Raw genomic sequence first — 13,662 nt, 5'->3', positions numbered from 1 at the left:
TTATTTATTTAATGCCGTTGTTTGCCATTCTCAACACAGGCTCTCTAACTACAATATTGGCAACCAGAAAATGATTACCAAACCTGAAGCCTGTAATTAGAATTCCTAGTGCCCACTTCATCTGAGAAATACATTTATAGCTACAGCTTATACCTCTGAGGAATTAGGAGATTGTCTGGGATTCATAATCAAAAACCATTCTCTCTAAAATGTTCACTATATTCTGAAAGTCACAGACCAAAAAGAATCCACACAATCCAACTACCAGAGCAGTTCAGAGTCTAATGCGCTGATGCAACAATAACTGTTCAAATTAAATGTTTAAGTGAATGCTCGCCATAATTTGATTATAATGTTCATCAAACGCCACGCTAATAATGGTAGAATGTCTGTCCTGCGGCGGCACGTGAAAATACGACATATGCAAACTAAAGATAGATCATTAACGTCATCCCAAAATTAACACTTCACTCGAAAACGATTTCATGGTTACGTGTACCCCGAGTAACTTATTACTGCATCCGAGGCTGTTTATATCAACGATACCGACGCGACGCGACTCCCGGCACAGGTGATGCGCTAATCAGCGTCTGGAGAGAACTGGGGCCTTCTTCCTTCTCGCGTGGATCTGCACGGAGATAACTTTTCCTCCGATGTGTGATGGAGTTCGCAGCAGTTATTGCTTTGCCTCCCATGCATGCTGATGTTGCGTCTTCATATGTGGATTGTCTTCTTGGGTGTCTCCTCAGCACAGTTCTGCAGAGCTAGCTATGCAGCGAGCAGGTGTGGCCAGCGGGTGGCGACGCTGCGCGGCAGTTTGCGGCCCAGCGTCCGGATTTGGGCGTTGTGCGACCGGCCAGCACGTTCCTTCTTCCTTCTCGCGCAGCGTTCTTACGTATAAAGCCGCGGTGCGGACGACTAAGGGAACGCCTGATCAAATCTGCTCTCCCGACTAGCCGCTGGGCTAGTAATGCACCACTTTAAGTTGTCGAATAAATCATTGCTTCCTTTGCTGATGGCCGATGAAGCTTTCAATTTAATTGTGCAATCAGCACACAGGTAAGTAATCATATTAAAAGTCTGACGTGGCTAAGTCAAATATTTTGGGCGAGACAATTAATTTAATTACACTACACGCAGTAGACGAGCTCTGAACTTGCTCTTTGGAGGTACACTATAGCTATAGTTTTATAGTTATTCTGTTGAAACTTCTCACATTTTTATGATTATAGCGGATGTCCCTTCTACTTAAATTTAAACATCCCAGCTTTATTTATTCGCCTACTTAATCTATCTTGCTTCCTTAATTTCTAAGACAAAAACCAAAAAATCATGAATTTCAACTAAAATTTTAATTTGTGAGATCCAGAATACTGTTTCTACTAAATTATTATGCAAAAGGAATCTAAATATAAATTTTTAAGTTTCTAGCTCTTTTCTGTTGCGCCAATGATTTTTACAGAAAAACATCCAAATTTCGAAAATGGTTAAAGTTATTGAATTTTGTATTACTCCTGACATGCTAGAAACGTTACAGGTTATTTACTTCATTTTAAAGTATTGCGCAACATTTATGACGTCAGAGCTAGTTACAGCGGAATGGCTGGCACACAATGGAAAGACTGATGTGAATTTTATAAGGCGTGAGTAGGCTGCTGCCCTACACTCCCACGACAACTGTGTGCAGCAAAAAGACAAATTACCAAAAAATCCTCAGTTAATACAAAAGCCTCATCCGGCGCTTCTATCACGATCACGTCTGGCCTGCGTTCGACTACTTCCGACTCCTCTCGACAACTGCTCGCTCACTACTACTCGCGATAATAATGTCTCACACTCAAGATTTTCTGTATGCACACAGCAGAATCATAGACGTCCAACTTTCAATAGGATTGCTACAGGAATACCAAGTCATTTTTCTAAGAGAGTGAGTGAGCGTATAACGGACACTGAACGCTAGAAACGACATTACAAGCAATTACGATAAAATCGTAGGAATATGTTCTCAAAAGACACAAAATTTGTAGATTTTTAAGAAATTGTAATAAAAAAGAAAGATACGTTAGCCTCAATTTTTCAGAGTATTATCTGGAACTACTATTTTTCTGTTGTACTGAGTATCGTTTCTTGACACTCACCGCAAATTTTACTTCATGTTTCTGCTATCTCCTAATCAGTTTTACTGTGTAATCTTTGCACGGAACAAACGGAAGATTCGCAGTCACTGAAACGTCCTCTCCACTTCTGCCTCAGAGTGCAGTACTAGCATTGGCTCCCGTCAGAATCCACACACTCTTATTTAGCGCTATGCTGCGTGCGAGACTAATTACAGGACGTATTTACACCGCGTGTTTACTCGGAAACGTCCACTGCCGCAGTCAGATTAATCCTTAGCACCACTGCACTATTAAATAAAGGTCGCCAGACACGCTTTGACCCACGAGACAGAGCTAAAACCGACAGTTTTTCTCCTACACCGTTAGTAAATGCCACGCAGCAATTCAATTACACTCAGAGGATTCTCAGATGTATAGGCTGGAGAACGAACACCGCAAACACAACAACTCTGTCAAATCCCACTCCATAAACACAAGAGGAAAACTATTTCAAGTCAAAAAATTACAAAAAAATTCAGGCAAAAACACGACACTTTAACTACACATGGGAAGAAACGGAATTTATCGTGTTCCGTTAGACTTCCCCGCCGGCCGCGGTGGTCTAGCGGTTCTAGGCCCTCAGTACGGAACCGCGCGACTGCTACGGTCGCAGGTTCGAATCCTGCCTCGGGCATGGATGTGTGTGATGTCCTTAGGTTAGTTAGGTTTAAGTAGTTCTAAGTTCTAGGGGACTGGTAACCACGGATGTTAAGTCCATAGTGCTCAGGCCATTTTAGAATTCCCCAACTCGTCCTTGTTTGTCAAACAAACATCCAGTCAGTAAAGACTGCGCACCTTCTTATAGGATCTATATTAATGACATAGGAGACAATCTGAGTAGCCGCCTTAGATTGTTTGCAGATGATGCTGTCATTAACCGTCGTGTAAAGTAGTCAGACGATCAAAACTACCTGCAAAATGATTTAGATAAGATATTTGTAAGGTGCGTAAAGTGGCAGTTGACCCTGACTGCGGAAAAGTGTGAAGTTATTCACATGAATACTAAAAGAAATCAACTAAATTTCGATTACGCGATAAGTCACACAAATCTGAAGGCTGTAAATTCAACTGAATACTTAGGGATTACAATTACAAATAACCTAAATTGGAACGATCACATAGATAGTATTGTGGGTAGAGCAAACCAATGTTGGATCCGCATCAGGTGGGACTGACGGATGACATCGAAAAAGTACAAAGAAGGGCAGCTATTTTTGTATCATCACGAAATAAGGGAGATAGTGCCACAGACATGATACGTGAATTGGAGTGGCAATCATGAAAACAAATGCGTTTTTCGTTGCGACGGGATCTTCTCATGAAATTTCAATCACCAGTTTTCTCCTCCGACTGCGAAAACATTCTGTTGGCACCCACCTACATAGGGAGAAATGATCATCACGATAAAATAAGAGAAATCAGGGCCCGCACAGGAAAATTTATGCCTTCGTTTTTCCCTCGTGCCGTTCGAGAGTGGAACGGCAGAGAGACAGCTTGAAGGTGGTTCATTGAACCCTCTGCCATACACTTTATTGTGAATAGCAGAGTAATCATGTAGATGTAGATGTAGGGACTGTTCCTGCCAGGGACGCGATGCAGCACTACCCCACAAGAGCGGCAGCCGTCCATCCCGGGTGTCCACAGATCGTGGTCTAGCGGTTAGCGTTGCTGCCTCTGGATCACGGTGTCCCGGGTTCGATTCCTGGCCGGGTTGGCTATTTTCTCTGCCAGGGAACTGGGTGTTTGTGTTGTCCTCATCATTTTAAGCACCATCATGATCATTCGTGACAGTGGCTAGAATAGACTATGTAAAAACTCGGACTTTGTACGAGCACTGAAGATCTCACAATGAAGCGCCCCACAAACCAAACATCATCATCCAGCCCAGGTCCCAGGTCCGAGCTGCACGGCAGTATTTAGTTTTTCTGCTTATACTACTGAGTGAAATTGACGATACTCTCTGCTATTCTTTATTATCTCAACACTGACCCACAATATCCTAGCGAAACGCAATCTGACTGCTCAAAAATGTAACCTGACTTCAAATAATTAATACAAAAGAATGGCCCTGAATTAGTAGAAATCCTAACAATAGCCTATAAATTTCATAAGTCACTTACCTCGCAAAAATCTTCATTACACGAACTACTGCAATACAGCCAGCTAAATAAAAGATTCTAACTACTGAAGGCTCTGACTGCTAATAGGCAAGTGGTATTAAAGGAAAGATTTTGTTGCACAGCAAAGAATGTATTTAACTTAATAACGTGACAACCAGTTCACAAATTATATATCGTCCATGATATCCAGTTCCAAAAATTATATAATCATCGACAAATTACATTTCCATGAAGGACACATCCAGATCATACGCTCGCGCTGGCACGTCATACCTCTAACCTCCATCACAGTTAGCTACTCACTCCCAACTTCCATCACTGCTGGCTGTTCACCTCCAACTGCGAGCCCGACCAGCCACAGAGTCTCTTGGCACACGGGGCTGTCAGAGTTATTAATGCAGTCTGTCGCGCTGCCAACGTACCGACACATAAACGGGCTACTTACACACGTAATGCGGAACCGACCACTAGATGTCAAGAGATGCGGTCGCCAGTCTAAAAGGAGGCGGGGAGTACTGTTTTGCCAGCAGAGAAGTAATAACGACGGAGGAGGAGGAGATCAATGTTCAACGTCCCGTCGACAACGAGGTCATTAGAGACGGAGCGCAAGCGGGTGAGGGAAGGATGGGGAAGGAAATCGGCTGTGCCTTTTCAAAGGAACCATCCTGGCATTTGCCTGAAGCGATATAGGGAAATCACGGAAAACCTAAATCTGGATGGCCGGAGACGGGATTGAACCGTCGTCCTCCCGAATGTGAGTCCAGTGTAATAACGACGGAATGGGTCGGTCAGTGACTTAAGAAGTGGTCTAGTCATTGGGTGTCACCTGAGAAACAAACCCATCAGGGACGTTTCAGCTCTTCAAAACCTGCCCACGTCAACTGTTGGTTAAGTGATTGTGAAGTGGAAACGCGGAGGAACAAAAATGGTTCAAATGGCTCTGAGCACAATGGGACTTAACTTCTAACGTCATCAGTCCCCTAGAACTTAGAACTACTTAAACCTAACTAACCTAAGGACATCACACACATCCATGCCCGAGGCAGGATTCGAACCTGCGACCTTTGCGGTCACGCGGTCCCAGACTGAAGCGCCTACAACCGCTCGGCCACACTGGCCGGCGCGAAGGAACAGCCACAGCAAAATCAAGTGCAGGTGGACCTCATGTATTAACAGAAGGGAAGCATCGAGCATTGTGGAGTGTTGTAAAAAATCGCGTGAAATCAGTGCAATAAGTCACCCGTGTGATTCAAAACGCTACCAGCAGCCCTGGTAGCACAACGGCTGTGCACAGGGAGTTAAGAAGAACGCGTCACAAGGAGCAGCTCCTCCTAAGCCACACATTTCTGCAGGCAATATTAAGCGACTCTGGAGGCTGTGTAAGAAGCGATGACAGTGGACGGCTGGAAGATGAATTTACCTGGGTGTAAGGAGTTTGGGTTTGGGAATGCATGGAAAGCATTACCTGCCAACAGGTGTAGTTCCTATAGTGGTTCGGAGGAAGTGATGTTACGGTATGAAGTTGTTTTTCGTGATTAGGGTGTAGTCTCCTTACTGATCTTAAATCAGCGCTCCTTCTTAATTCCATCTATTGTCCACATTAGTCTTTTATGAAAATTTGAAAGGAGTGGAAACTACAATAGACTTTCTGGTTTACATAGCTCGTAATTAAGAGTTGGCTCCATTACTTCTTGTCTGGGGGTCTGATTCTTGAAGCTCAAAATATCATATTTTAGGTACCCACGGATGGATTTATCTAAACAAATTTGAAGATTGTTGTTGCATAGTTTTTGTTTTTACGTAAATCTGTTTTCTCACATTGTAGTATATCGTACAGTCTTTTGATTTTCACATTAACAAAGCCGAAATTACATTGTTAGCACAAAATACAAAAATACACCCGATCACATCAGCGGCACGTTTACGACTCTCACACTCTGCGGAAATAACAATATACCAAAGGGTTTACAATTTTCCTTAACAAATGAATTCATAGTAGCTTTTGATACATCATTAATATGTATTATTATTTCATAAATAAGTCCAGAAATAAATATAGTAAACAGTATTAGATTGGGTAACTAATAATATAAATTATTATAAGTGTGACAGTAATTCCTTATTTCAAATGTTACTAAGAAAAACAATTTCAATCGTACGTTCAGAACTAGTACTTATCGATTATAACATCGAGACTAAAACATTTTATATAGTATAAATTTTACCTCGAAATATAACATACTGTGCATAAAATTATATACAAGTTTTCAAAAAAGCAACTGAGATAATACTGCACTCCGACGTCAGGCCACGAGTGGCCTACCGGGACCGTTCGACCGCCGTGACATCCTCAGTGGAGGATGCGGATAGGAGGGGCATGGGGTCAGCACACCACTCTCCCGATCGTTATGATGGCATTCTTGACCGAAGCCGATACAATTCGGTCGAGTAGCTCCTCAATTGACATCACGAGGCTGAGTGCACCCCGAAAAATGGCAACAGCGCATGGCGGCCTGGATGGTCACCCAGCCAAGTGCCGACCACGCCCGACGGCGCTTAACTTCGGTGATCTCACGGGAACCGGTGTATCCACTGCGGCAAGGCCGTTGCCGAGATAATACTGACCTGTCCAAAATCGAAAAATAAACTGGTATCCACAACTACTGTTGAGGAAAAGTAATGCTAGAGGAGGATATCTGGTTACAGCATGAATAGGTTTTAAATCGTTATGTACAGCGTACAATAGAGAAATGGTACAGAAACTATGAATGTATCAGCATGACAATTCATCCTGCCATAAAAGAGCATCTATAACGCAATGGTTTGTGGACAGTGACATTCCTCAAACGGGCTAGCCTGCGTACAGACCCAGCCTAAACACAATGCTAGATTTCTGGGAATTCTCTCAGACATCACTACTTTCTCTGGTTTCGACTCTTGAGGAAGAATATGCTCCCATTCCTTCACAGACGTTCACATCACTGAATGTGTTTCTAGCAGAGTTCAAGCCGTCATAAAGGCGAAGGGTGGATCCGTCCCCTATTAAGGTACACTAATAGGTTTATTTCAGAGTTTTCCCAAGGTAGAACAACCCTGCTGAACAATGAGAGTCACCACTCGCCACTTTATACACTGATCAGTATCGCAATATTGTCCTTCAGGGGCCAAGACTCCGTTCCCACACTCAAAGGTCTGCCCATCCACATCTCTATTTCACTACGCCAAAACTACTACCAGAAATTACTTAAACATCCTAGCCTTTGTCTCAATCAGGCTGGAGCAGAAAGTAGGAGCTTTCATTTGGCTGTTGCCGATGCTGGCACTCGTACTTCTCTGGTAGTTTCACCTCCCCGCCATGACTTTTCCAGAGGTTCTGGGAAACATCAAGCCCCGTTACAGAAAGTCACAAGCCCTTGACACAGCCGAGAACGCCTCAACCACAACTCATTGAAAAGAACCGCAGTAAGCCCGACGCATCACCTCCAGAATGCACGGGTCAAGCCCCCCCCCCCCCCATGACCATTTTTTTCTACAGGAAACTGGCCCTGGCGTCCTTAATATCAAAAGTATGAGCTCAAGGGGCGGTGGTAATGACACACTACATCAGTATTGTTCGGTGAATGCCAAGAAGCTAGTTCATCCTTGATCTTAGACTAATATGCGTTATTGTAATAAGGGTAGAAATATTAATATACCGTTTTTTTTCTATAATACAGATGCTTATGTGGGTTACTTTAAACGATATTACATTAATTTGCGGCCTTTGTACAATCCCACGCAACTGGAAGATCAACTATGCTTCAACTTCTGTATTGCCTTTGGTGCTTGATGTTGTTGTTGTGGTCTTCAGTCCAGAGACTGGTTTCATGCAGCTCTCTATGCTCCTCTATCCTGTACGAGCTTCTTGATCGCCCAGTACCTACTGCAACCTGCATCCTCTTGAATCTGCTTATTGTATTCATCTCTTGGTCTCCCCCTACGATTTTTACCCTCCACGCTGCCCTCCAATACTAAATTGGTGATCCCTTGATGCCTCAGAACATGTCCTACCAACCTATCCCTTCTTCTAGTCAAGTTGTGCCGCAAACTCCTCTTCTCCCCAATTCTGTTCAATACCTCCTCATTAGTTATGTGATATACCCATTTAATCTTCAGCATTCTTCTGTAGCACCACATTTCGAATGCTTCTATTCTCTTCTTGTCCAGACTACTTATCGTCCATGTTTCACTTCCATACATGGCTACATTGCATACAAATACTTCCAGAAAAGACTCCCTGACACTTAAATCTATACTCGATGTTAACAAATTTCTCTTCTTCAGAAACGCTTTCCTTGCCACTGCCAGTCTACATTTTATATCCTCTCTACTTCGACCATGATCATTTATTTTGCTTCCCAAATAGCAAAACTCATTTACTACTTTAAGTGTCTCATTTCCTAATCTAATTCCCTCAGCATCACCCGACTTAATTCGACTACATTCCATTATCCTCGTTTTGCTTTTGTTGATATTCATCTTATATCCTCCTTTCAAGACACTGTCCATTCCATTCAGCTGCTCTTCCAAGTCCTTTGCTGTCTCTGACAGAATTACAATGTCATCGGCGACACCTACTCCGAATTTTTCTTTTGTTTCCTTTACTACTCCCTCAATATACAGATTGAATAACATCGGGGATAGTCTACAAGCCTGTCTCACTTATATAGAAGTAAAATTTAATAATTAATCCCGTGCTTTGCTCACATTAGTTTGGCAATGATGCAGTGATCCAAGGGATATCCATTTCACATTTTTCGTACTCGAATGAACGTCTCCAAACTTAATACATACATATTACGGAAGGATTACAAGAAGTAGACTATCGATGATATTTGTGGAAACTCTCAGGTAAATGAAAGAAAGTCTAGGACCACTTTCTCTGTGACATGTTTTCAAAATCTTTCAACTGACCATCGAGGAATGCGATGCCTAGGTGGGCATTCTGTTCCGTTGGCCATGTATACCTTGGTCTTTATTTCCTGTTCTGAAATTTTGTTTCACTTAGTTCATTATTTCGTTCTTCGATAGAACCGATAAACGTCAATTGTGCTCAGCTTCAAGCTAGCCTTACACAATTGTGAACGGGCGGTCACTTTCCCATCCTCCCTCTGACGAGCCATGCACGGCAAATGTGCTGCCTTTAGCGTAACTTCGACATGTACACTTTGTACTGATTTGTTCCACCTGAAGATGAGGTCGAGATCGCAAAACCTGGTTCTGTAGGACTACAGTAAAAAAAAAAAAAATGTGCAACTACAGCGGAAGTTTCGATTACGAACAATAAATATTTTACTTTCAGAGCCAGAATCACCGTATCAGAGAATGAGAAGAAGAGTTTTGCTTGTACATACCAGTGTCTAACGTTCAAATGCGAATGTCGTGTTTTATCGTACTTCTCCATTTTATTTTATTGTACTCGATATTATTACAGAAAATCATAGTTAAACGCTCAATAGATTTTCTTTCGCATCGCTGCCTGCTCCATTTTGCAGCGCACTGCAGAACCAATCTGCGTGAACTTCTGTGCTGGAAACAGCAAGTTTGAAGACGTTCTTCTCAGCTCCGAGGCGGGCGTGAAACTGGCAGCTCTTCATTCCCCACTCCAGGAGTATAAATAGCCAGCGAGGATGTCTGCAAGACGCAGGGCATCGACCTCAAACTAAGCCTGCTGTAGGCACAGTGCTTAAGAAGGACTGGGTAAACGGCCTTACTGGGCATTACACTAAGCTCAACGAACGTCAGACACAGAATCGTACTTCAGCTCACAGTATAAGTCCACAAAAACTGTTTCACCTGCGATATAATTGCAGGGCGTGAGCCCCTGTTTGTATCAGTGAATGATTTCTTTGTCCAGCTGTGGTGTGGTGTGGTGTGGTGTTACTTTCAGTCACTCCGGACCCCAGACCCAGTCACAGCGGCCAAGTGGCAACATACAACCCATGGGTCATAAAATATAAGCAGCTAGTGAAAAGAAAAAAAAGTGAGTGTCCAGCTGTTCATCTGCGTAATTCGTATAGAAAAAAAGGCAATGGATGGGGAGTGACAAATGTAATAAGGCTTTGCGATAGTGTAACAAGAACATCGACCGTGCAATAGCTAATGCTCTGGACGTGTAATTAATGTCTTTCCACAATGCAGCGTCTAATGACAACAGTTTTAGCGGGATGTTTACCTTAGCTTCCGACCTTCTGTAAATGTCCTCTTCCTGTACATCCGCGAAAAGATTGAAATGGTGGGTGAAACGATGAATGTGTCTGTAGTAGTTGTCTTAATTCAATTCTGTTATATCGCTTCTAAAAGCTAAGTCCATATTCTGGGGTACTAATAATCGAATATAAATATTTGATTTGTTATTGACATAAACAACTTCCAACAACACCTTATCTTCAAAGCAACTATTAAGTATTATGACAGTCAGTTTCAATGCAGTGCATTAAGCTGAAAGTTGTCATGATGTTACATTGTCAACTTTCACGCAGTCAGTCTTTAATGTCGTATCGGCTCCCACTGATCGACTTCTGTGTGTTCACTTTGGCGTTTGCTACACTAGTTTCTCTGCCTAAGTTCTTTGAGGCGAGTGCAACCTCGACCAATGAGAAGTGAGGACGTTGAAATGCACCACATCGCTTGTGAGTTTTAAAGAAAGTGCTGTTCTTGAGTTCTGCTCTGTTCGAGACTGCATTTGAGTGAAGTGCTCTTACTGTGTGTGGTATGGTGTGCCAGTGAACGTGTACTCGTTGTATTTTCCTGACAAAGAGAAAGAACTATGTACAAAAGAGGCAATGGTTTGTATTGATGACATCATAAGCAGAATTAGATACAGCTCTTTCGATGCGTCTACTCTGGAGACGAGGTAATATTTTTCTACAACAATGTACTTAACGAGCCTTGTTGGAACTGAGATTTCTTTGACACTTGGGTCAAAAGAACAGCGGAGTGGTGTTTGCGATTATGATAATGTGAGGCAGATAACGTTCTGTTTATGTACTGTACTCGACCCTTGAATGTGTTTAACGAGTTAATACTTCATTCACTGAAAAGGGTTTGATCTTTTTTCCATATCTAGTGTATGCAGAAGTCCTTTGTAGTACTGGGTCCAGGGTAACATGTAACATTAATATTATTGTTCTATGTAAAGCATTTGTTTTCTTGTTACCTAATATAATTAAAGGTTAAACAGAATCTCCTATCTTTATTTACATTTCGTTCATTTCACCAGCTTATTTAAATAAACGATAACTTTTAGAGATGATACTACTGAGTAACCATGAGGCTATCAGTTGTATCAAAAGATACATTTTATGTGTTCCGCTCATTCATTAGTTAGATGATAACCATTTCTCCTGCCTTGTGACACAACAAGGTTTTCTGTTCCTTTGGCAAATTATTTTCAGATCACAAAAGATAAGTTTGCCCCTAGAACTTCAGAGCAGTGGTTACTCTGTCATCCTGATAATGTTTTGTGATAACTTTACATTACCAGTTCACAACACAAGTGATACAAATTTATAGCTCGAGTCACAGTTTGATATTTATATCTTGCAGGAGTTCCTACATCATCTCAGTGGCATACATGACAGCGCAAGTTCAGCATGGAGACGGAAGCCTATCCTTCTTGGACATTTTGATCAAGAGAATTCGAGACGACGTAAGAGAAGTCCAGACGGCATGTTAGTACACTCGGTCTATAGGCAGAAGATATTTTACCTTAATCCTCGTTCCTCGTAGTTGCCACTATCCAGCGCAAGGGAACTCGGTACTAACAACCTTAGTACATAGAGTCAGGTCCATCTGCTACGCGACAGGATGAGATTAGCAAGTGTGTTGCAGCATCCGTAGGATATGGCCCGTAAAAATGCTTAGAATGAGACACACATATAAAGGCGGGTAACGGTAGGGATGACAAACCAGATAAAGAAGAAGAAGAAGCCAAACGCGTGACGTTTATGCCAACAGCCAAGATCGGGAGAATAATGGAGAGACACCTTTAATCAGGGAAATTTCTAGAGTAACTTTAATGTTTACCTCTACAAAAGCTACTTTCAGTTAATCGCAGACACCATACAAAGTTGTCAATGAAATTCTTCAGCGATGTATGTATGCAGACTGAAGCGACAAATGTAAATTTGTACCAAGCCTGGGATTCGGAATGGGTCTCTTGCTCGCTAGCCAGACGCGCTAACCACTACATCTCCCTGGTTGGTTGGTTGTTTTTGGGGAAGGAGACCAGACAGTGTGGTCATCGGTCTCATCGAATTAGGGAAGGATGGGGAAGGAAGTCGGCCGTGCCCTTTCAGAGGAACCATACTGGAGTGATTTAGCGAAATCACGGAAAACCTAAATCAGGATGGCCGGACGTGGGATTGAACCGTCGTCCTCCCGAATGCGAACATATCCGTGGCACAGTGGTTGTGCACACCTATACGGACTGCCCTAGTATGCTTTCCTCCTTAATCAAAATTCCCATTCACATCTCAGCCCACTGGGTATTCCCCCTACACTCTAACAACATTGCAGAGGCTCTCCAACTGTATTGGAATAGCAGCTCAGCATCGAACGAATACCAAGTGGGGTGACGTGTGAATGGCAATTTGGACTGTGTAAGGAAGCATGCTTGGGCAGTTCGTGCAGGGTGCTGGGATGGTTAGTGCATCTGCCTAGTGAGTAGAATACCTAGATTTGAACCTCAGCCTTTGTAAAAACATTCATTCGTCTGTTCAGGTGGCAGATGTACATCATAGATCTTTGAGATTTGAAAAGGTATTTGGAACTACGAAGTTCTATAAAAAAAACTCTCCTCCCGAACAGGCCATGAAGGCCCAACGGTACCGACCAGCCGCCGTGTCATCCTCAGCCCACAGGCGTCACGGGATGCGGATATGGAGGGGCACGTGTTCAGCACACCGCTCTCGCAGCCGTATGTCAGTTTCCGAGACCGGAGCCGCTATTTTTCAATCAAGTAGCTCCTCAGTTTGCCTCATAAGGGCTGAGTGCAGCCAACAGCGCTCGGCAGACCAGATGGTCACCCATCCAAGTGAAGCCCAGCCTGACAGCGCTTAACTTCGGTGATCTGACGGGAACCGGTGTTACCCCTGCAGCAAGGCCATTGGCCACGTAGTTCTATGCCTTGCTTTAAGGCAGGATTTCCCATTTCATTCGATGATGAGGTGTTATTCCACTGGAGTTGGAAAGCCACTGCAATGATGTCCGAGTGTAGGGGGAATACCAAGTGGGCTGAGGAATGAATGGAAATTTGGATTGAGGAGGGAGTCACGATAGTGTAGAATGTGGAGTTGTGTAAGGGCACTGTGCCAGGGTGGCTTAGTGGCTAGCGCATCTGCCTA

At 43.0% G+C, this 13,662-nt stretch overlaps 2 pseudogenes; both read right to left on the bottom strand.

The window, feature by feature from the left end:
* Positions 1 to 6,769: 6,769 nt before the first annotated feature.
* LOC124803717 lies at positions 6,770 to 6,887 on the bottom strand (annotated as a pseudogene).
* Positions 6,888 to 13,312: 6,425 nt separating this feature from the next.
* On the bottom strand, positions 13,313 to 13,429 carry LOC124803882 (annotated as a pseudogene).
* Positions 13,430 to 13,662: the final 233 nt, after the last annotated feature.

The sequence above is a fragment of the Schistocerca piceifrons genome, chromosome 6, assembly GCF_021461385.2.
Source record: "Schistocerca piceifrons isolate TAMUIC-IGC-003096 chromosome 6, iqSchPice1.1, whole genome shotgun sequence".
Lineage (NCBI taxonomy): Eukaryota > Metazoa > Arthropoda > Insecta > Orthoptera > Acrididae > Schistocerca > Schistocerca piceifrons.
This window is presented reverse-complemented; position numbering and strand designations above follow the sequence as displayed.